We start from the raw sequence: 24129 nt of genomic DNA on the forward strand, positions 1-24129 counted from the left end.
GAGGGGCTGCAGTCTGGCACAACTCGAATAAATGTGATATACGGACTCCCGCTCGCCACAGAAGGGACAGGTGGCGGGGGAGTCCGTGAAGTGTGCCAAATACTCTCCTGTGCTCAGTGCTCCGTGGAGGACTCTCCAACTCAAATCTCCGGCGGGACGGGGAACCAAAGATGAATAGAGTTCCCTCCACCGGGGTCTCTCATCCTCGTTCGCTGGGAATACCCGCCTCCAGATGGTGTCTGGGCGGGTGACAAGGGCGAGGTAATGCACTATATGGAGCACCAGAGAATACAGGACTTTCCTCGGCATGCCGCGGAAACATGCCGGGGACATTTCCCCCAACTTGCTGAGGTTAGGGGAGAGAAGAGCCCGAGGGGGTTGCCGTGACCTTGGTTCCACGCAAAGATCCGGAGAGCCGAAGTTGAAAGGATGACAAGGCTCTCCGGTCTGCAATACCCCCTCAATGAAGGTGCGGGAGTCGGGGTGTATGGCATCTTTAATCTCCTGGATCAAACGACGAGGGACGCGGGCACTACGCAGCCCCATACGGGGCGCGAGCACCTCTGCCCCTACCCAATCCCGCCGCTCATAGTCCAGGAGATCCCCGACTCTGGTCACCTGCGCCAGGATTAGCCGGCGGCAAATAGAGGGTGAATCCAACATCCGAGCCCCCACTGCTGGATTATACAGCAAGGGCTCGGCGAGGAAATCAACCCCCACCGCCTGTTCCTTCCTGGTCGCGGAGACCAGTTTCCAGGCCTTTAGTAAGTCCCGATAGTATGCCGGCAGCTCCGAGAGGTTTCTACCTAAACCCTCGGGCCTGATGAAAAAGAGTTGCCGGTCATACCTCATATTGTGCAGCTGGCGAAAGAAAAAGGTTGCCAGCTGGCACCACTGCGGAGACGGATCTGCGAATAGGTATCTCTGCAGGTATTGGAGGCGGAAAGTGTGTAACTGGGAGCGGACACACACCACTCCCTGTCCACCCTCCTCCAAAGGGAGACACGCAACTCCCACAGAGACCCAATGCTTCCCCATCCAGAGAAAATCCATCAACTTCCTCTGGATCTTGTTGATAAATTCGGGGGTCGGACCCATGGCTATCAGCCGGTGCCAAAGCTGACTGGCCACTAGCTGATTAATCACCAGGGTTCTTCCCCTAAGGGAAAGCATTCTCGACAGATACACCCATGACCCCAGATGAGCAATGACCCGTTCTTCAAGATCACTGAAGTTTTCTGGGGCAGGGTCCTCTGCAGCAGACAGGTAGACTCCCAGATACTTGAGAGTATCGCTCCCCCACGAGATATTACGAAACGTGGGGGGCAAAGAGTCCACCTTTAAGGGACCCACCAAGATGCCGGAGCACTTGGACCAGTTGATCCGAGCAGAAGAGGCCGCGGTGTAGACCTCTTGACACTCCTGTGCCCGCTCTAGATCATCTAGGTCCTGGGCCACGAGGAGCACATCATCGGCATAAGCCGACAGGACTACCCGCATGTCGGGCTCCCGCAGCACCAGCCCGGTAAGCCTCTTCCTCAGTAGGCAGAGGAAGGGCTCAATGGCCAGCGCGTACAGTTGCCCAGACAGGGGGCACCCTTGACGCCCTCCCCGACCAAACACAAAAGGTGCCGTCAGGGACCAGTTAATCTTCACCAGACACTCTGCAGAAGCGTACAGCATCTGGAGAAAGCCCACAAATTGTGGGCCGAAGCCAAACGCCCGCAGGGTCTGCATAAGGTAACGGTGATCCACTCTGTCAAACGCCTTCTCCTGATCTAGGGACAGGAAGGCGAGTGATAGACCAGTCCTCTGTGCGTAATGCATCAGGTCCCGGACCAGAAAAATGTTGTCATGAATGCTCCGGCCCGGGACAGTATAGGACTGGTCAGGGTGAATCACCTCTGCCAGTACGGACTTGAGCCTCAGCGAAAGCGCTTTGGCTACGATCTTATAGTCCGTGCTGAGCAGTGAGACCGGTCACCAATTAGAGATCTGACGGAGATCCCCCTTCTTCGGCAGCAAAGACAGTATTGCCCGCCGACACGAAAGTGGCATCTCACCGATCTCCAGGGCTTCGGCTAGGACCTCGGTGAAATCAGGTCCCAGCATCTCCCAGAAAAACCGGAAGAACTCCACAGTCAGCCCGTCTAGCCCCGGCGCTTTTCCGCGGGACATGAGACTGAGGGCTTCAGAGAGCTCGGCCAGAGTCAAAGGTAACTCAAGCCGCTCCCTTCCATCCTCACCGACCGTGGGAAGCCCCTCCCATAAGACCCTGCATTTATCTGGCTGGATGGACTCCGGAGAGAAAAGATCTACATAGAATCTCCGGGTTCTGTCCCGGATGCTCTCCGGGTCAGTCAGAGGGGTACCGTCCTCTGCCAACAGGCATGTGATATGTCTACGGTTTCCCCTCTTTTTCTCCAGCGTGTAGAAGAGGCGCGACCCGCGATCCATCTCTCGAAGGAAGTTGATGCGGGATCGCACATACGCCCCCCGAGCTCTCCGATCTTCCAATTCCCGGAGAGCGCACTTCCTCTCCATGTACATACTCTGCAGGTATTGGTCTCCCGCCACAGACAGCCGCTTCTCGAGATCGAGCACCTCCTCCCTGAGGGCCTCGATCTCAGCATCGCGCCGCCCGCTGGCACCTCTGGTGTATTCCTGACATACGAGGCGCAGATGAACCTTGCCCACGTCCCACCACTGCTCTAACGTGGCAAAGTCTGAACTGCAACCTCTCCAGGCCATCCAAAAGTCTCTGACCGACGTCGCAAACCCTTTGTCCTCCAACAACGAATTGTTGAAATGCCAATAAGCGGCCGAAGGTGCTGCAGGTAGCAGCATCAGCGTCACGGACGCACAATTGTGGTCCGAAAACGGCGCCAGCCTAATGGCACTGGACTGGGCTCGCGACAGGCTGTGGCTGGAAATATACAGTCTGTCGATCCGGGACCAGGACATCCGTTCACCCCTAAACACCCTAACATGGGTGAACTCAGTGGATGCCTCAGGATGTTGTTCTCGCCAGACGTCTACCAAGGAGTAGCGGGTGATGACCTCCCGCAAGGCCGACGCAGAACACGGGTGTGGCTCCTGACCATTCCGGTCCTTCCGAGCCTCGAGGGTACAGTTAAAATCACCCCCGAGCACCACGTATTCGTCCGCGTCGACTGTCTCCAGGTATTCAGACATTCTGACGAAGAACTGCCTTCTCAGGGGTCCGGTGGCAGGAGCATACACGTTCAGGAAATTAAACGTGTAGTCCTCGTGTCGGACCCTGATATGCAACAGGCGACCTGGAACAACAGCTTTGGCAAGCAGCAGCTCTGGTTGAAAGGACTCAGAGAACAGGGTCACCACCCCACTAGATGTTGAAGTGAGATGGCTGAAGAAGACACTGCCTCGCCACTCCAAATGCCAGCTGGCTTCAGCCTCTGGAGTGGTATGGGTTTCCTGCAGGAAACTCACAGAATACTTCCCCTTCTGCAAGAAGGAGAGTACCTGGAACCTGCGAAACCCATCCTTACAGCCGTGAACATTTAGCGTACCGATGCTTAACGCCATTGGTAATCAGGAGTTTTTTGGTTCCCCACAGGTGCTCAGGGTACTATACCCTGAGAAGCCTTTACGTGGTCTCGCATCACTTTTTCAAACTTCAGGACCCGAATATGGATAGCCCCAGAGATTTTGGCCTTGTGGTTGGCCCTGATGTAAACTCCGAGAGAGTGGAGAATGACCGAGGCATCTTTCCACTTCTCAAGGGCCAACTTCACCTTAAAGTTTTTATGCTTGCAGAGGGTATCCTCTAGGAAAGCATCTAGCTCCTTGGCAGGGATAACAGGGGTCAAAGAGTCCACCGACTCCACGGTGCCAGAAGACTCCTCACTGAGCCCCAACTCCCTAAGCTCCTCTTGACTGAAAGGCTCAAGACCCTCACCCTCCCCTGCGGGGGTCTCTCTCAGTCCTAAAGTGGGTTCCCCCTTCGGTGTTTCCACGAGGGGGTCCACTAAAACCTCCACTTCCAACACCGGGGTAGGATGTTCAGGGGTATTTGGTGGCGGCATGGCAGAGGCAGCGGTTTCTGGAGTGACCTTTTGAACAAAAAAGGTACCCATTACCCTCCTGGTCTCCTCTATCGCCGTGTAAGTAAACGGAATGTTAGGGGCATCCGCCTCAATCACGGGAGGGCACTCTTCTGTAGGCACCCCAAGGAGAGAGTCTAGCCTGGCAGTCATCTTTGACAAAGACCAAAACTCCCCACTAAGAGGGCTCACGTCAGATAGCCTCCAGTTGAAATCCGAAGTGCTCACTAAAGCATCCCTACCTACACCTGCCTCCCCCTCTCCATCCTCAACCATGGGGGTCAGCCCTAGCCCATCCCCTACTTCTGGTGACGCAAAACCTGACTCCGCCTCAGGTGCGACACTCGAAGGCGGTACAACCGGAGGGGGATCTTGGCTGGCTCCAAAGATAGGTGCATTCGGCAAGGCAAATTCACCGAAGCACAATTCTCCTGGGGATGCTCTCCAACCGGGAGGGGCGTTGAGAGGCACCCCAACGTCTATATCTATGGGCAAGGCCTCATGCTGCTGAGCATTTTGGCCTTCCACCCCAGAGACGCTGGGTACCTTCAGTTGTATTCCCTCCAGAAATTCGAGGGGGGGGGGGCTGTACGTGTGTAGGATCCGGTTTACACTGGCTAATCGTAACCAGTGGGCCGGACAGGACCACCTTTTGCGGAACTGATGTTACGTTCCGCTTCAGAGACTTCAGAGAGTAAACGTAATACGGTTCACCCTCCTCTGCCTCCTCAATCACCCTCTTATTTGTTTTAAATTTCCTCTTTCTGGGGATTGATTCCCCAGGAGAGAGTGCCGCTACCTCCATAACAGGAGCTTCCTCCTGCTCCCCCACACTCTGTACGGTGCTTAAATTGGGGGTAAGGTGTTCTTGGGGGGGGACAGCGACAACAGAGGGTGACTGTTGTGGGGTGACTTTTCCTTTCTCCCTCTTTGTAGGGGGGAGAGGTTCAGATGTCACTGTTTGAGTTGAGGCAGTGACATCTTCTATGATCCCAGGGGGGACCTGGGCCCTTGAGGTCTTTTCCTTCTCTCTCTGTTCTTTGGGGAGAGGTTCAGATGTCACTGTTTGAGATGGGCCAGTGACATCTTCTGTGGTCCCAGGGGGGGCCTGGGCCCTCAAGGGCTTTCCTTTCTCCCTCTTTCTTTGGGGGAGAGGTGCAGATGTCACCGCCCGAGATGGGACAGCAACATCTGCTGTGGTCCCAGGGGGGGGGGCTGGGCCCCCAAGGGCTCCACCGCGGTGGGCACAGTGGCACAAGGTATTTCCCCTTGGGGGAGACAGTGATAACAGAGGGTGGTCGCTCCAGGGCGACCCCCTCTCCTTCTCTCCGCTCTCCAGGGAGAGGTACAGAAGTCACTGTTCCAGATGGGACAGCAACATCTCTTGTGGTCCCAGGAGGGACCTGGGCCCCTGAGGGCCCCGCTGTGGTGGGCACAGCGGTACGGGGTGTCTTGGCAGAGGGATGGGTGGGTGTAGGAGTTGGGATAGGTCCTCTGTTCCCTTTGGGGCAACTCCTACGAGTGTGCCCCAGCTCCTTGCACAAATAACATCTAATTCCCTCCGTGCCATAGAACACTGTGTACATTATGCCCTCGTACGGCACCCTAAAAGAACCCTCCACAGATTCTGTGCTCCCCGGCAGCTGCACTTGTACCTGCCGCCTAAATGAGAGCACGTGCCTCAGCGCTCTATCCCTGCAGCACAGCGGAATTTTTGTTATGGGAGACTTAATGTCTCCCAGGACTTGCAGGTGCAGCCGCATGAGGCTATCTGGGATGAAGGGGGGCACATTGGAGAGAATAATCCTAGTGCCTAACCCCTCCATGGGCTCTACAGGGATGTAGGTCCCCCCTACACTGATGCCTTTCTGCACCAGGGTGTGCGTGGCAGCCAGCGTACGGAGAAAGAAAATGCCCTTCCTGTACATCTTGCTGGCCGCCACCACAGCAGAGGGACCCACAACGTCTGCCACAGCCCTAACATAAATCTCCATGCTAAGGCCAGGTGACATTGGGCACCTCACCCCAAGCTTCCTGCTCAGACAGGGTGTGGCCCCAGCATTGTTATTGCCGGGGCCGATGCCTGCAGCTGCCACCTGCACCCAAGTTGAACCTGGGACTGCAGGGGTTAAACTGACAAGAGGAGCTGGGGGAGGTGTGGCCAGGGTACTGGAAGTACCAGGCCTTGGGCTATGGTTGTTACTCCTAGGGGCCCCAGTTTTAGGAGTCCGATGTCCAGGTGTGGCCCCTGTTGCTGCACTAGTCCTGTTCCCCCCAGGCATAATGAAATAAGCCTCTAAGTAAGGGAGGAAATAGTGCTTAGGGAGAGAGATGCAGGGAGGTAACTGTTTCTTTTAAGAACCAATTAACTATCTCTCTGCACAGGGAGGGAATGAAAAACAGCTTTTAAAACCTGCTGTAATCTTCTCTTTCTCCCTTTAATTATTTAACTCTCTCTCTCTTATAAGAAACCACACACAAAAAAGAAGGTTTTAAAGTAAGACACAGAGCTCTCAATTGCAAATGAAAAAGAAAGAAATCAGGCTTTAAATTAAATTGAAAACTGGAAGTAAAAAACAACCAGAGGTGGGGGAGGGGAGAGGGGTTGAGACTGCAATTCCTGCCAGCCAAATTGCAGCTTTGCTGGGTTGAAATACAGCAGCCTCTGGGTGAAAACAAAAACGGTTTTTAAACCTGAAAAAAAACACCCAAACCCTCTACAAAAACCACTGTATACTCACAGTATACTCCCCCACAGATCCACACCAAAGTATACCAAAAAATAAAGAATAAAAGAAAAAAAGAAAGAATACAACCTGATTCTTCAGCAATTGCCTGGGAACTCTGAGTGGAAGAGAAGCAGGCTCCAGCACAGCTTCACACAGGAAAACAGGGCCTATGCAGAACCCTTCCTTTTACCTCTGTAAGAGGGGATCTATTTTGATCTGGTTTGAAACTGATTGGCCGGCGAAGCCGGCCAATTCAGTTGAACAGCAATTCTACTTGTTACCAAGTAGAACAAAGATAAACCAGTCAAACAAAAATGAAATGAACCCAACAAGTGCACTGATGAAGTGCACTTAAAACAGAAGGGTTAAATCTGAAGAACCCTGATTGGTGGATACCGAGCAAAGCACCCCGCCTAACGCCCACTGGGAGGCAAACTCTGAAACCGTCCCAGTAGACTCGGCGTACGAGTACTCTGCCCGAATACGGGAGTGCACCAGCGCCCGGAACATGACCACGATGTTTGTCGGGACCCCCCCCTCCAAACACTGCTTCCTGGTTTTACAAATGGCTACCTTAGCCAATGCCAGGAGCAGGTTGACCAGGAGATCCCTAGGCTTATTGTCCCGGGACACTGGGCACCCAAAAATAAAAAGATGAGGTGAGAAGTGCAACCAGAACAGCAGGAGCAAGCTCCTCAAGAAGGAAAAGAGGGGTTGCAGTCTGGCACAACTCGAATAAATGTGATATACGGACTCCCGCTCGCCACAGAAGGGACAGGTGGCGGGGGAGTCCGTGAAGTGTGCCAAATACTCTCCTGTGCTCAGTGCTCCGTGGAGGACTCTCCAACTCAAATCCCCGGCGGGACGGGGAACCAAAGATGAATAGAGTTCCCTCCACCGGGGTCTCTCATCCTCGTTCGCTGGGAATACCCGCCTCCAGATGGTGTCTGGGCGGGTGACAAGGGCGAGGTAATGCACTATATGGAGCACCAGAGAATACAGGACTTTCCTCGGCATGCCGCGGAAACATGCCGGGGACATTTCCCCCAACTTGCTGAGGTTGGGGGAGAGAAGAGCCCGAGGGGGTTGCCGTGACCTTGGTTCCACGCAAAGATCCGGAGAGCCGAAGTTGAAAGGATGACAAGGCTCTCCGGTCTGCAATACCCCCTCAATGAAGGTGCGGGAGTCGGGGTGTATGGCATCTTTAATCTCCTGGATCAAACGACGAGGGACGCGGGCACTACGCAGCCCCATACGGGGCGCGAGCACCTCTGCCCCTACCCAATCCCGCCGCTCATAGTCCAGGAGATCCCCGACTCTGGTCACCTGCGCCAGGATTAGCCGGCGGCAAATAGAGGGTGAATCCAACATCCGAGCCCCCACTGCTGGATTATACAGCAAGGGCTCGGCGAGGAAATCAACCCCCACCGCCTGTTCCTTCCTGGTCGCGGAGACCAGTTTCCAGGCCTTCAGTAAGTCCCGATAGTATGCCGGCAGCTCCGAGAGGTTTCTACCTAAACCCTCGGGCCTGATGAAAAAGAGTTGCCGGTCATACCTCATATTGCGCAGCTGGCGAAAGAAAAAGGTTGCCAGCTGGCACCACTGCGGAGACGGATCTGCGAATAGGTATCTCTGCAGGTATTGGAGGCGGAAAGTGTGTAACTGGGAGCGGACACACACCACTCCCTGTCCACCCTCCTCCAAAGGGAGACACGCAACTCCCACAGAGACCCAATGCTTCCCCATCCAGAGAAAATCCATCAACTTCCTCTGGATCTTGTTGATAAATTCGGGGGTCGGACCCATGGCTATCAGCCGGTGCCAAAGCTGACTGGCCACTAGCTGATTAATCACCAGGGTTCTTCCCCTAAGGGAAAGCATTCTCGACAGATACACCCATGACCCCAGACGAGCAATGACCCGTTCTTCAAGATCACTGAAGTTTTCTGGGGCAGGGTCCTCTGCAGCAGACAGGTAGACTCCCAGATACTTGAGAGTATCGCTCCCCCACGAGATATTACGAAACGTGGGGGGCAAAGAGTCCACCTTTAAGGGACCCACCAAGATGCCGGAGCACTTGGACCAGTTGATCCGAGCAGAAGAGGCCGCGGTGTAGACCTCTTGACACTCCTGTGCCCGCTCTAGATCATCTAGGTCCTGGGCCACGAGGAGCACATCATCGGCATAAGCCGACAGGACTACCCGCATGTCGGGCTCCCTCAGCACCAGCCCGGTAAGCCTCTTCCTCAGTAGGCAGAGGAAGGGCTCAATGGCCAGCGCGTACAGTTGCCCAGACAGGGGGCACCCTTGACGCACTCCCCGACCAAACACAAAAGGTGCCGTCAGGGACCAGTTAATCTTCACCAGACACTCTGCAGAAGCGTACAGCATCTGGAGAAAGCCCACAAATTGTGGGCCGAAGCCAAACGCCCGCAGGGTCTGCATAAGGTAACGGTGATCCACTCTGTCAAACGCCTTCTCCTGATCTAGGGACAGGAAGGCGAGTGATAGACCAGTCCTCTGTGCGTAATGCATCAGGTCCCGAACCAGAAAAATGTTGTCATGAATGCTCCGGCCCGGGACAGTATAGGACTGGTCAGGGTGAATCACCTCTGCCAGTACGGACTTGAGCCTCAGCGAAAGCGCTTTGGCTACGATCTTATAGTCCGTGCTGAGCAGTGAGACCGGTCGCCAATTAGAGATCTGACGGAGATCCCCCTTCTTCGGCAGCAAAGACAGTATTGCCCGCCGACACGAAAGTGGCATCTCACCGATCTCCAGGGCTTCGGCTAGGACCTCGGTGAAATCAGGTCCCAGCATCTCCCAGAAAAACCGGAAGAACTCCACAGTCAGCCCGTCTAGCCCCGGCGCTTTTCCGCGGGACATGAGACTGAGGGCTTCAGAGAGCTCGGCCAGAGTCAAAGGTAACTCAAGCCGCTCCCTTCCATCCTCACCGACCGTGGGAAGCCCCTCCCATAAGACCCTGCATTTATCTGGCTGGATGGACTCCGGAGAGAAAAGATCTACATAGAATCTCCGGGTTCTGTCCCGGATGCTCTCCGGGTCAGTCAGAGGGGTACCGTCCTCTGCCAACAGGCATGTGATATGTCTACGGTTTCCCCTCTTTTTCTCCAGCGTGTAGAAGAGGCGCGACCCGCGATCCATCTCTCGAAGGAAGTTGATGCGGGATCGCACATACGCCCCCCGAGCTCTCCGATCTTCCAATTCCCGGAGAGCGCACTTCCTCTCCATGTACATACTCTGCAGGTATTGGTCTCCCGCCACAGACAGCCGCTTCTCGAGATCGAGCACCTCCTCCCTGAGGGCCTCGATCTCAGCATCGCGCCGCCCGCTGGCACCTCTGGTGTATTCCTGACATACGAGGCGCAGATGAACCTTGCCCACGTCCCACCACTGCTCTAACGTGGCAAAGTCTGACCTGCAACCTCTCCAGGCCATCCAAAAGTCTCTGACCGACGTTGCAAACCCCTTGTCCTCCAACAACGAATTGTTGAAATGCCAATAAGCGGCCGAAGGTGCTGCAGGTAGCAGCATCAGCGTCACGGACGCACAATTGTGGTCCGAAAAAGGCGCCAGCCTAATGGCACTGGACTGGGCTCGCGACAGGCTGTGGCTGGAAATATACAGTCTGTCGATCCGGGACCAGGACATCCGTTCACCCCTAAACACCCTAACATAGGTGAACTCAGTGGATGCCTCAGGATGTTGTTCTCGCCAGACGTCTACCAAGGAGTAGCGGGTGATGACCTCCCGCAAGGCCGACGCAGAACACGGGTGTGGCTCCTGACCATTCCGGTCCTTCCGAGCCTCGAGGGTACAGTTAAAATCACCCCCGAGCACCACGTATTCGTCCGCATCGACTGTCTCCAGGTATTCAGACATTCTGACGAAGAACTGCCTTCTCAGGGGTCCGGTGGCAGGAGCATACACGTTCAGGAAATTAAACGTGTAGTCCTCGTGTCGGACCCTGATATGCAACAGGCGACCTGGAACAACAGCTTTGGCAAGCAGCAGCTCTGGTTGAAAGGACTCAGAGAACAGGGTCACCACCCCACTAGATGTTGAAGTGAGATGGCTGAAGAAGACACTGCCTCGCCACTCCAAATGCCAGCTGGCTTCAGCCTCTGGAGTGGTATGGGTTTCCTGCAGGAAACTCACAGAATACTTCCCCTTCTGCAAGAAGGAGAGTACCTGGAACCTGCGAAACCCATCCTTACAGCCGTGAACATTTAGCGTACCGATGCTTAACGCCATTGGTAATCAGGAGTTTTTTGGTTCCCCACAGATGCTCAGGGTACTATACCCTGAGAAGCCTTTACGTGGTCTCGCATCACTTTTTCAAACTTCAGGACCCGAATATGGATAGCCCCAGAGATTTTGGCCTTGTGGTTGGCCCTGATGTAAACTCCGAGAGAGTGGAGAATGACCGAGGCATCTTTCCACTTCTCAAGGGCCAACTTCACCTTAAAGTTTTTATGCTTGCAGAGGGTATCCTCTAGGAAAGCATCTAGCTCCTTGGCAGGGATAACAGGGGTCAAAGAGTCCACGGTGCCAGAAGACTCCTCACTGAGCCCCAACTCCCTAAGCTCCTCTTGACTGAAAGGCTCAAGACCCTCACCCTCCCCTGCGGGGGTCTCTCTCAGTCCTAGAGTGGGTTCCCCCTTCGGTGTTTCCACGAGGGGGTCCACTAAAACCTCCACTTCCAACCCCGGGGTAGGATGTTCAGGGGTATCTGGTGGCGGCATGGCAGAGGCAGTGGTTTCTGGAGTGACCTTTTGAACAAAAAAGGTACCCATTACCCTCCTGGTCTCCTCTATCGCCGTGTAAGTAAACGGAATGTTAGGGGCATCCGCCTCAATCACGGGAGGGCACTCTTCTGCAGGCACCCCAAGGAGAGAGTCTAGCCTGGCAGTCATCTTTGACAAAGACCAAAACTCCCCACTAAGAGGGCTCACGTCAGATAGCCTCCAGTTGAAATCCGAAGTGCTCACTAAAGCATCCCTACCTACACCTGCCTCCCCCTCTCCATCCTCAACCATGGGGGTCAGCCCTAGCCCATCCCCTACTTCTGGTGACGCAAAACCTGACTCCGCCTCAGGTGCGACACTCGAAGGCGGTACAACCGGAGGGGGATCTTGGCTGGCTCCAAAGATAGGTGCATTCGGCAAGGCAAATTCACCGAAGCACAATTCTCCTGGGGATGCTCTCCAACCGGGAGGGGCGTTGAGAGGCACCCCAACGTCTATATCTATGGGCAAGGCCTCATGCTGCTGAGCATTTTGGCCTTCCACCCCAGAGACGCTGGGTACCTTCAGTTGTATTCCCTCCAGAAATTCGAGGGTGGGGGGCTGTACGTGTGTAGGATCCGGTTTACACTGGCTAATCGTAACCAGTGGGCCGGACAGGACCACCTTTTGCGGAACTGATGTTACGTTCCGCTTCAGAGACTTCAGAGAGTAAACGTAATACGGTTCACCCTCCTCTGCCTCCTCAATCACCCTCTTATTTGTTTTAAATTTCCTCTTTCTGGGGATTGATTCCCCAGGAGAGAGTGCCGCTACCTCCATAACAGGAGCTTCCTCCTGCTCCCCCACACTCTGTACGGTGCTTAAATTGGGGGTAAGGTGTTCTTGGGGGGGGACAGCGACAACAGAGGGTGACTGTTGTGGGGTGACTTTTCCTTTCTCCCTCTTTGTAGGGGGGGGAGGTTCAGATGTCACTGTTTGAGTTGAGGCAGTGACATCTTCTATGATCCCAGGGGGGACCTGGGCCCTTGAGGTCTTTTCCTTCTCCCTCTGTTCTTTGGGGAGAGGTTCAGATGTCACTGTTTGAGATGGGCCAGTGACATCTTCTGTGGTCCCAGGGGGGGCCTGGGCCCTCAAGGGATTTCCTTTCTCCCTCTTTCTTTGGGGGAGAGGTGCAGATGTCACCGCCCGAGATGGGGCAGCAACATCTGCTGTGGTCCCAGGTGGGGGGGGCTGGGCCCCCAAGGGCTCCCCCGTGGTGGGCACTGTGGCACAAGGTATTTCCCCTTGGGGGGAGACAGTGATAACAGAGGGTGGTCGCTCCAGGGCGACCCCCTCTCCTTCTCTCCGCTCTCCAGGGAGAGGTACAGAAGTCACTGTTCCAGATGGGACAGCAACATCTCTTGTGGTCCCAGGAGGGACCTGGGCCCCTGAGGGCCCCGCTGTGGTGGGCACAGCGGTACGGGGTGTCTTGGCAGAGGGAGGGGTGGGTGTAGGAGTTGGGATAGGTCCTCTGTTTCCTTTGGGGCAACTCCTACGAGTGTGCCCCAGCTCCTTGCACAGATAACATCTAATTCCCTCCGTGCCATAGAACACTGTGTACATTATGCCCTCGTACGGCACCCTAAAAGAACCCTCCACAGATTCTGTGCTCCCCGGCAGCTGCACTTGTACCTGCCGCCTAAATGAGAGCACGTGCCTCAGCGCTCTATCCCTGCAGCCCAGCGGAATTTTTGTTATGGGAGACTTAATGTCTCCCAGGACTTGCAGGTGCAGCCGCATGAGGCTATCTGGGATGAAGGGGGGCACATTGGAGAGAATAATCCTAGTGCCTAACCCCTCCATGGGCTCTACGGGGATGTAGGTCCCCCCTACACTGATGCCTTTCTGCACCAGGGTGTGCGTGGCAGCCAGCGTACGGAGAAAGAAAATGCCCTTCCCGTACATCTTGCTGGCAGCCACCACAGCAGAGGGACCCACAACGTCTGCCACAGCCCTGACATAAATCTCCATGCTAAGGCCAAGTGACATTGGGCACCTCACCCCAAGCTTCCTGCTCAGACAGGGTGTGGCCCCAGCATTGTTATTGCCGGGGCCGACGCCTGCAGCTGCCACCTGCACCCAAGTTGAACCTGGGACTGCAGGGGTTAAACTGACAAGAGGAGCTGGGGGAGGTGTGGCCAGGGCACTGGAAGTACCAGGCCTTGGGCTATGGTTGTTACTCCTAGGGGCCCCAGTTTTAGGAGTCCGATGTCCAGGTGTGGCCCCTGTTGCTGCACTAGTCCTGTTCCCCCCAGGCATGATGAAATAAGCCTCTAAGTAAGGGGAGGAAATAGTGCTTAGGGAGAGAGATGCAGGGAGGTAACTGTTTCTTTTAAGAACCAATTAACTATCTCTCTGCACAGGGAGGGAATGAAAAACAGCTTTTAAAACCTGCTGTAATCTTCTTTCTCCCTTTAATTATTTAACTCTCTCTCTCTTATAAGAAACCACACACAAAAAAGAAGGTTTTAAAGTAAGACACAGAGCTCTCAATTGCAAATGAAAAAGAAAGAAATCAGGCTTTAAATTAAATTGAAAACTGGAAGTAAAAACCAACCAGAGGTGGGGGAGGGGAGAGGGGTTGAGACTGCAATTCCTGCCAGCCAAATTGCAGCTTTGCTGGGTTGAAATACAGCAGCCTCTGGGTGAAAACAAAAACGGTTTTTAAACCTGAAAAAAACCACCCAAACCCTCTACAAAAACCACTGTATACTCACAGTATACTCCCCCACAGATCCACACCAAAGTATACCAAAAATAAAGAATAAAAAGAAAAAAAGAAAGAATACAACCTGATTCTTCAGCAATTGCCTGGGAACTCTGAGTGGAAGAGAAGCAGGCTCCAGCACAGCTTCACACAGGAAAACAGGGCCTATGCAGAACCCTTCCTTTTACCTCTGTAAGAGGGGAAGAACCATTATAGGTCTTGTTCCTGCAGCAAATGAAATGTGATGTGTTAAAAAGGTGATGGAGGAGGAGTGAGCTCTGGGGTGAGGTGCCACCAGCCTCCAATTGACTGCTACCAGTTAGACATTGATTAACACACATTCCCAGCTAGCTCAAACTCCCACACCCACCACATGATGAAAATATATTTATGTCAACCAGAGCGCTACTGAGCGTGGCAATTGCATACAACAAAATACAGGGGGTGCCCAATGCTACATCCCATTGACAAAACATATATGATGAAAAGTATAAAGTAAAATACTTCAATAATAATATTAAATACTTGGTTATTTAATTAACCCTTTGGCCAAAGCGTCATAAGCCTGCATACCAACGCCAAGGTATAACCAAATTAATGCAGGTCCTACACTACACTACACTACACTGTGAACCCTTCCTTTTACCTCTGTAAGAGGGGAAGAACCATTATAGGTCTTGTTCCTGAGCTAGCTGGGAATATGTGTTAATCAATGTCTGACTGGTAGCAGTCAATTGGAGGCTGGTGACACCTCCTTGTACAGTTCAAGGCGCGCATAGGCGGTAGTAAAATAAGCAATAAAAATGTTGACATTACGTGCTAAAGTGTGACCGTCATTTGTGTACTTCCAGCTAACCATGGCAGTGTCATCATCTATGAAGTCTAAAGATGACACATCGTATTGTGGTGAAAATGCGTAACCAAAAATAGCATTGGGGTCTGTTACAATACTTGTGTAACAGGGTATGTCACAACCGTGCCTGTTCCTCTCCACCCAGTGTATCTGCTTTGTAAGCCCTGTTAAGATTCAGGCATTAGCAGGTTAATCTGTGGGCCCTTGACCCCCCTTCATGCTTCCCCAGAATGTGAAGGACGGTCTGCGGTGACTCATAGCCTGTGTACAGCCCCTTGTAGGTGGATACAGTCTGGACGTTTGTAAGGGGAGTAGGCTAAAGTTAGGTGTAAGGAAGCAGGGCTCTCGCAACCCCTCCTTACCTGGTTCGGCTGCCATTACTGCCGCCCCTCAACTCCCGCAGCGGTATCCCCGCCGCAATAGGTCTCCGCTCACCACCATCTTACCGGGATGTGCACGGGATGCGCTTACACAGCGCACGTTCCCGGCTATAATTTATTCACCCCTTTGGGCTTCTGGCCACGACCCCGGCACTCTCTCCAGTCCCGCTCACGCCCCTGCACTCCACAGCTGATTCTTGGCAATGATGACAGCTCGCACCTATCACTATGCGCTCCGCAGCACACCCCTGCTCTGCCTTCCTCTGTGATTGGCTCACCTACCTATATAATCCAGATATCCCTTGGAATCATTGCTCTGCATAGCTTCTGCTACTCTCATGTGGATCTCGTTTTGTTTGCTCTTGTGTTCTTCAGGTTAAGCCCGGGCTTGGCTTACGACTCCCTCTCTGGCTCTCGACCCCAGCTCCCTCCTCACAACACTGTCTCTCTCCTCCCTCGATCTCGGCTTGTACCTCAACTTCCCGGACCTCTCGTATCCTCTACCCACGGCTACGGCACCTACCACGGCTCTTCTATTCCCGGATCCGGCAAGTACCTATTTACTATAGCTATAGTCTCCTGGCCTGGCTACGCAATCTTCCACACTCCGGACACACTCCCTCTGCTGCGGGTGCATGTTACTATACGTCCCACCTCAGTAAAGGGACGGGTCTTGTCTGCGGGCAGCACTACCATGACATTAGGGCAGTCTTCCTTTACCCCTGGGAGAGGATGTGTGGGAGGCCTTCCCAGCTCTTGCTGGAGTGAGGAAGTGCTAGATGAGTCTTCCTCTCCCCCTGGGAAAGAGAGGATGGAGGAGTGTGTCTGCCTGATCCCTGGCAAGGGTGAAGGAGGATGAAGCAGGTGGGAACTATGAGTCTTCCCCGTTGCGGGGTAAGCATGTTCAATTGGCTGGCTAGTCAAGACCACCTGGAGCAGTGAAAGTAATCACCGTCCAGAAGTCCTGAGGCGTATGCAGAAAACTGTGCTGCTTAGCCCGTGTAAGATGTATGCTGCGAATAAAGATCCTGCAATTATTCTTCAGCCTATGGTGTCTGTCCCTGGGCTGAGAGAAGGTATGTGTGTAGTGGTGGGTGCTGACGCCTACACAGTGGGAGCCATCACTACTGGAGGCGCTGAAACACCATGAAAGAACTAGAGTCCTGTGAACCAAGCCTGTCCAAGTCTCATAACATCCTGCAGACCACTCAGACCTCCTGCGAAACAACAGGTGATGCACCAAACAGCGAGGTAACATGCTCCCTTCTCAGATACTGGCCCTAAGTGAGGTGGGGGGGGGGGGGAAACAGGTTACATTTGTATTTTTTAAGTGAGTCTTTTGTCCAAATTTACCCCACATTGAATTTAGAAACAATTTCGAAATTTGGCTTTTTGCAGGGTTAATAGCTATTTTGTCTGCACGTAAATGAATACCCTCTTTTAAATAATACGCCCAGATGTCATTTTTTTTTTTGCCATCGTCTGTACACTAACTGGGGTAGCCTTATGCCTCCTGTTTGCTCCTGAGATGCACCTTAATGTAGTTAGCAAACAATTTGTCTGTACCTCGTTCAAAGTGCCAAATTATTTTTTTTTCACACAATTGGTACCCTTTCTTCAACACCACCTGGATTTCAACAGTACACCACTTACCTGTCAATGAGCATTCCTCATCCGTTTGACAGCAATGCTTCGTCTGGTTGGTGGCGGCGCATGTGTGGCATAACGGAAACATGAGTTTGCTGTTCATTTTAACAGGAAGGATGGGGGAAAATAAGTCTCTAGGTGGATAGACTTTTACTATAGCAACACCAAAGTACCTGTGAAAAGAGGCAAAATTCTAATAGATGATCTCTGGGTGACCTGGGTGACCTGATCTCTGGCGAAAATAAGGGAAAGACAGTTCTGGTAACTCTCCAAGCTCTGTCTCCCCTCCTTCTGGCCACTCCCAGTCATTATCTGTGATTTAGGTATCTTTGTCTTGGCACATTGAGTCCCAGATTTTTGTAACCAGTCCTGTTTATCACAGCATCTTTGCTTCCGAGATTTCAGAACCTATGTTTATATTGGGGAATAGATCAGCAGAGAAGGGGAACAGTTTTCTGGGCTTCTCTTGTATCAGAGAAGCAGGGGCCTCCTGGGAGGGAACCAGTAAACTAGAGAAAAAAGGGCCAGCCCTGGCTGGGCAAAACAGGGGTAGGGATCCAAGGAGCGACTCCTACTTCTATCCGGGCCTCCCGACCCTTTACCTGTAGCAGGACATTGGCAGTCGGGTACCATTTGATAGCCCTGTGTATACATACTATGCTCCTTGGGGAGTCATAGGAAAGCACTTCAGGTGATAAAGTTCCTTGAAAACAAGGGTTTTCCCAAAGCCCAAATCCACAAGGGCCTGGATGGATTTACCCCAATCAGGACTGGAAGTAGCCAAGGTTTGCAGATTTCTCTAGGAAAGGCTGAAACTATGGTTCTGCTGAAGGAACAATCTATCTGTGGGCACTCTATATGTGGTGACCCTGTTATCCACAGGTAGAACATGGAGAGGGCTCTCTCTCAGGGGTTTGAAATGGATACCGCTGAGGTGACTTGGATAATGGAGACCAGGAGTTGGGTGAGTCCTGCGTGTGACGTCCTCTGAAGTTCCCCTCTTTTGGGGATGAGCCAACATCAGGATTAAGACAAGCCTCTCGGCGGTATCCGACGTCCAGACCTCTCCGTTGTTGGAAAGACTGATCCCTTTGTAAGGCTTGGCGCTCCCGAATGGATAGGTGTAGTGTATCTGCTGGACTGGCCTTTCTCTTTTGGTATCAGCCAGAGCTGGTGCAGTCTATGTTGGTGGTCCCAGGACCCTTTCCTGGTCCTCGGCACCAAGGAAGTTTTTTACGAATTGAACAGCAACAGTTAAGGTTTTGGCAGCATGGCGATTTACCCGAGAGCATGCAGGAGGAGTTATCACCTGTAGAAATTGTTCGAGAATTGTCTCCTTAGTGCGCTGCTCGGGCTATATCCACCGAGTCCAGTAAACGCTGAGCTATGACCCGGGGTCACACCTTAGAAGTAAATTTCAAGTTCCGGAACTGCAGCCGGTAGGCCTCTGGGGTCAGGGCTAAGCAATCCATTATGGCGGCTTTCACCTGTTTATAGTCCATAACCTGATCTACAGGTAGACCCTGATATGAGGCTTGACTTCTCCTATGAGAAGTGGGGCCAAAGCAGTTGCCCAGTGATCTCTGGACCAGCCCGGGGCTTCAGCAACGCTTTCAAAGGTTAACAGGAAAGCTTCTGGGTACTCGGCCGGACTCATCTTCCTCAAGTGAGCCGGGGGTTGTTCGGAAGTTCTGGTCCGGCAGCAGAAGGGGACAGAACCAGTAGTTTGGCCATTTCACGGTTTTGCCTGGCTTGGTTTTCCTCCTGAGCTGCCTGCTGCTGGGCAAGAAGCTGGGCTGCCTGCTGCAGTAATCCGGTCTGCCTTACCTGTTTTTCATCTCGCTCTGTCTGCTGCTGCTACTGCAGTAGTAATTGGTTTTGCCTGGCCTGTTTTTTCTCCTCTGCTGCCTGCTGCTAGGATAGGAGCTGGGCTTGCTGCTGCAGCAGTAAATAGTTTCGTCTGGCCTGCTCCTGCATGAATTGTCCCTGTTGTATGGCCTGTTTGCACAGAAACGCTTTAAAAAAATGTTCCATTTGTTTTGGGGGGGGGGGGGGGCTTCAAATGCAGGGGCTGCTCAGCATCCCACTTCTTACACCATATGTTGCACGGACAATGCAACCAGCACATGGGTATTCTGAGTATAGGCTTTTTATTTCAGCCAGCAAAAAAAAAAAATATGGAACAAAAATAACAATGCTTTTCTTCAGGATAGAAAGGGTTAACAAAAATATAGGTCCTTGATAAGGACTTCTCCTTTACCCAGCAAGAGTTTCTCAAGTCCATGTCAAAGCGGAGCAAAATTTCCACGATACACAGACCTTATTTCAGGCTTTCTCCCTTCAGAGTTTCAGCATGTCTCTCTGCAATCAGGAAGAAGAATAAAGAACAAATCTAGAGGCAGCTGGGACCTGGTAAATTAACCCAGCCTTTTCAAAGCTGTAATTAACCCGGTCACTGCTGGACTGCAGATCTATACATAGGTCTCCCAGATATACTGAATTCACCATGTCACACCTACATGTGTTTTTTTTTATTTTTTTAAATAAATCAGTTCTGTAGTATTAGATATTACTTACTACCTTGTTTTATGTTAAAATGCAACTCTTAATCCCATTTAAATTCGTTTTAATATACTGAGCATCCTTTGGTTTCTAAAGCAGGATTAAGCACTTCCCCAGCAATATATTTGCAATTGAAAAAAGTGTTGTGTGGTGCACAGCAACAAAACCAGGTCATGTGGCAAATAAAAAATGAATTTATTTCAACTGCATAAAAAACGGCAAGAGTACAGCCCTCCTACGCGTTTTGTGCTTTTGGCACTTTATCAAGGATCAAGGATAAAGTGCCAAAAGCACGAAACGCGTAGGAGGGCTGTACTCTTGCCGTTTTTTATGCAGTTGAAATAAATTCATTTTTTATTTGCCACATGACCTGGTTTTGTTGCTGTGCACCACACAACACTTTTTTTCAATTCCTGGACTTTGAATGTGTTGGACGCGTGAGGACCGACAGAGGACTAACAGTGAGTACACATGTTTCAAGGAATGCCCTAAGGAGAGGTGAATGGATTACACCTTCAGCAAGGGATCAATGTGTTCTTCATGTACTGTTGAATCTGAGCAATTATACTTTAATCATATTATGTCCCCTGTAGGATCACCTCTGCATAGATTATTAACTTAAGGGTCACAGCTTTTGTGCTCCCAGACAACCCCATTTATACTTCCAATATATTTGCAACACTTTTCTGATTTTGATCATTTGTTGCCAATATTCCCAGCAGTTTGGGCTGCAAACTGTAACAAAAGATAATGTTACCTTAGTAATATAAGAATACATTGTAGCTGCTGAGCTACACTGAGCTACACTGACTGAAGGATTGAGTTGAAACTGAAAGGCAGCCATTTAGTGATCCCTGGGAAGCAGGGTCTTTGCTGATTGATCACGAGAGAATGAATCGATTGGCAGTTCAGGTAATTCATTTTCAATAAAGGTAATCCAATCCTGCAAACATTAAAACAAACTATTTTTTTTTACAGCTTGGATTGCCTATTTAATGTATATTATTGTTCTTTATTGTATTTTTAATAACTCATGTCCTGTCCTAGTGGTGTGTTAGCCATTAGCAGAGATATGATGGGAGATTAATATTCATTGTTGTCGGGGAGTAGTTAAGGCACCTCAGGAAGTTGGGGAGGGATTTACCCATTGCATCATTTAGTGGTTATTGAGACAATTCCTTACTATCCTTTTAGGCACACAGTGGGTAGGTTGTTTGACTACTGTTAAGGTGTAATTGGCATTAACCCTGTATTAATCATGCCTTTCCGACCAGTGTGTTTAATAAGGGATTAATAAATGGAACATTACAATTTGTGTTTGTAGTAGATGTGCAACAGTTTTGTACAAGTTTGAGAAGCTGATGACTGCCAGACTCTTGTCTCTCATTTTGTGGAATCTTCAATGTCTGCCAAAATTTTAAATCACTCTCCCTAAAATGTTTGTAGTTCAAAGTTCTAGTAGCCACATTTGTCCTAGAGAAAAGTAGATGCAATGTAGATTGTGATAGATCTTAGTGCACTGTGATAGCTAATGTTAGTCCACTAAAAAAGTATCACAACCAACATGTAAACTTTTTGCAAACCGAGCTCCAACAGATTTGCACATCTCTAATATTATATATCTAGTTTTCTAAAGTGCTTCAGTCCTTGCTGCAGGGCTATGGAAAATAAGTGAATAAACATAACCCAGCTGCTTAAGGGTAGTTTTCTCATTGTCAATAGATGTGTAATGTATGTTCTCTGCAGGATACAATAGATGACTTTCCCAAAAGACAAAATGAATGAACATCATGCTTTGCATAAGGCCATTATATAAATATATAAATATAGAGCTATCTGATCTTTAGTAAGGAAGGCATTTTTCACATTCATTTTCAAACAAGTTGTTTGAGATAGTGTTCTCTATCATGAAAAAACACCTGGGACGTAATTTCACTGAAAGAGACAACATGCCTCATTTAAAATTTAAAAAAGAGTTTAGAGGTTGAGTATGATGTAAAAGGTCTTCTGAAATGACACAGGCCTAAATCGACAAAGTTTGTCAAATCAGGACTCATAACATGACATTATCTAAAACAGGAAGGGATGTTATGTTACCTGAATTAACATGATATCCTCAAAGCTAATTATATGGGGAAAAAAAGTCTTAACTACATCTGATTAGCACATGTTAACATTGCATTATTGTAGCCTAACGTTGTGTTATCTTCCAATAATATAATGTTACTGTATGGGACTGATTCAATGTGGAATGTCAGACACATATGGCCTAATGGGCCGCTTTGGCATATATAGAATCAGCCCCTTAGTTGTTTAGTAAATAAGCACTACCTAACATTAACAACTACAATTCTCTAGCTTTAAAAATGATTGATCTATAGCTAAAAAGTTTCCACTCCTTTCTATACTTCAAAACTAAAAGACCTATTCCAGGGTAGCATCAAGATTGTTATACAGGTATTTACTGAAAAAGAATGAGATGCATTAAATGAAAGGAGCCAGGTAAGAACTTAAAAACATTTGGCCACCGGCCTTAGTCCCTGAACGCCGGAGTATCTTAAAACTTACTTCCAAAACCCTGAGATGGCAAAGGCGGGAAGAAGCACAGCACCAGCATCTAACTATGGATCCGACTCAGAGAGGGAGTCAGGGAGGGAAGGAAGTGAGAGCAGGGAGAGAGATTTAACCATGAGAAGTGATTTGAAAAATGATTTAAAGAAGCTGTTCAATGACCTCAAATCTTTGTTTCAATCCGAGATGCAGGATCTAAGAAAAGACATAACCCAGATTGGAGACAACACAGATGATCTAGAGAAAAAAATGGACTTAACTATTAAAGTGCTCCGCAAAAATGAAAAAAAAAAAACATCACTTGATTATCTGAATCAAAATTCAGATAATGGACAAAGCTGTCATTAACGTGTCATTAACCAATACATTCTTCTCTTTCTTCTATCTTGTTAAGGAGCACAAGCAACTACATATTGTGACATAGTCGCAGGATAATGGGCAGCTTTCTGTCTAAATTTATAGAAGGAAGTGCAGACTTAGTATGGAAGTGATCCATTCCACAGTTTCACAGTTGCTGAGACTGTGGGATGGAAACTCCAGGCCACAGTTTACAATGGGTCTAGTTCTCCCTCACCTGCTCTTCTATTTAAGGAACAGGTATTTATTGCAGTTAGTTTGGCTGCTCTCACCTAGAGCCTCGAGGCTGGGGGTATCGCAGCTCCCCTGCATCCAGTTCGGGGAGGACGCCCCCTTCAGCATCTGAGGATCCGCTGTCCTCATCTCACAGTTAAGTTGTCAATGTTATTCTGTCTGTGTATTATTTTTAAGTTGGTAACTGGCTTAGCCAGCCAATATTGCATATAGGGATATGCATGTGAGTTAGACTCCTGACAGGAGTAGATGTTATTTTGAGTTTGTTTTGATTTAAAGTGACAGTATTTAAATATGTGTAGTGTCACTGATGAAGAAGTAAACCGCTGAGTTGCCCCTCGTGTGTATACACGTGTTTTTCCCCTTTTATACAAAACAAACCCTAGAATACTGTATCAGGAAGAGCCTGGGCTAACGGCAGCGCTACAAAAGAGGGGCGTTTGTCACAATATATATATTGTGACAGTCACTGGCTCTGGATACTAGAGAGCTGGCAGTGCATAGGTTCCAGCGTGCAGGAGGTTAAATTCCTCTGTTGGAGCTGCTGCACCTGGAGCCAATCAAGCTAGACAACTGAATCAACAGGAAATGTATAAGGCAGGAAATTGCCTGCACAGGGAGATGTGATTTTCCCCAACTAGGAGAGGGGAGGGTTTTTGATCTGGTTGTGTATCACACCCAGACGTAGGTTGGCCACAAGGGCCACCAAGCTGCGGGATACAGCGCGTCACCAAGGAGCCGTGATGACCCCCTTACCATCATTATGAGATGATCCCCTGTCGTGTATTTACTTGCTGACTGGTAACCTCTGTGTTTATCACAGTCAATGCTTTTATTCAACATATCTGATGTACGCAGATTACTTACCTTTTTATTTATAAAACACATTTTTATGTACTTCACTATGTGCGTTTTCTTGTGTTTTCGTTTCCTAGTGTAGAGGGTGTGAGCCACTCTATTGATACGGCTGCAGACGCTAATTTATTCACCTATTACGGTTTTGTATATATTATATATTTATTATTTTCATGTTTCGGGTATATGGGTATGCACTCCTTATTTAAGTCACTATTTGTGTCTTAACACAGTGAAGTTTTATTAGCTGCGCACTTCTAATCACATTTTTTCCAGAGGAATATGCCTGGACTTGTGTGGGACCGAGTCCCCAACACAAGATAAGGACTTTATATTTTCAT

At 50.3% G+C, this 24129-nt stretch overlaps 1 protein-coding gene across 1 annotated transcript in view; it reads right to left on the minus strand.

The window, feature by feature from the left end:
* Positions 1–14571, minus strand: part of MYO16 (myosin XVI) — a 539667-nt gene extending 525096 nt beyond the window's left edge. Inside the window, exon 1 of the mRNA XM_075590716.1 lies at positions 14518–14571. The gene's annotated coding sequence lies outside the window, so the exon portion shown is untranslated. The remainder of the gene's footprint in view (positions 1–14517) is intronic.
* Positions 14572–24129: the final 9558 nt, after the last annotated feature.

Source organism: Ascaphus truei, chromosome 3, assembly GCF_040206685.1.
Source record: "Ascaphus truei isolate aAscTru1 chromosome 3, aAscTru1.hap1, whole genome shotgun sequence".
Taxonomy (NCBI): domain Eukaryota; kingdom Metazoa; phylum Chordata; class Amphibia; order Anura; family Ascaphidae; genus Ascaphus; species Ascaphus truei.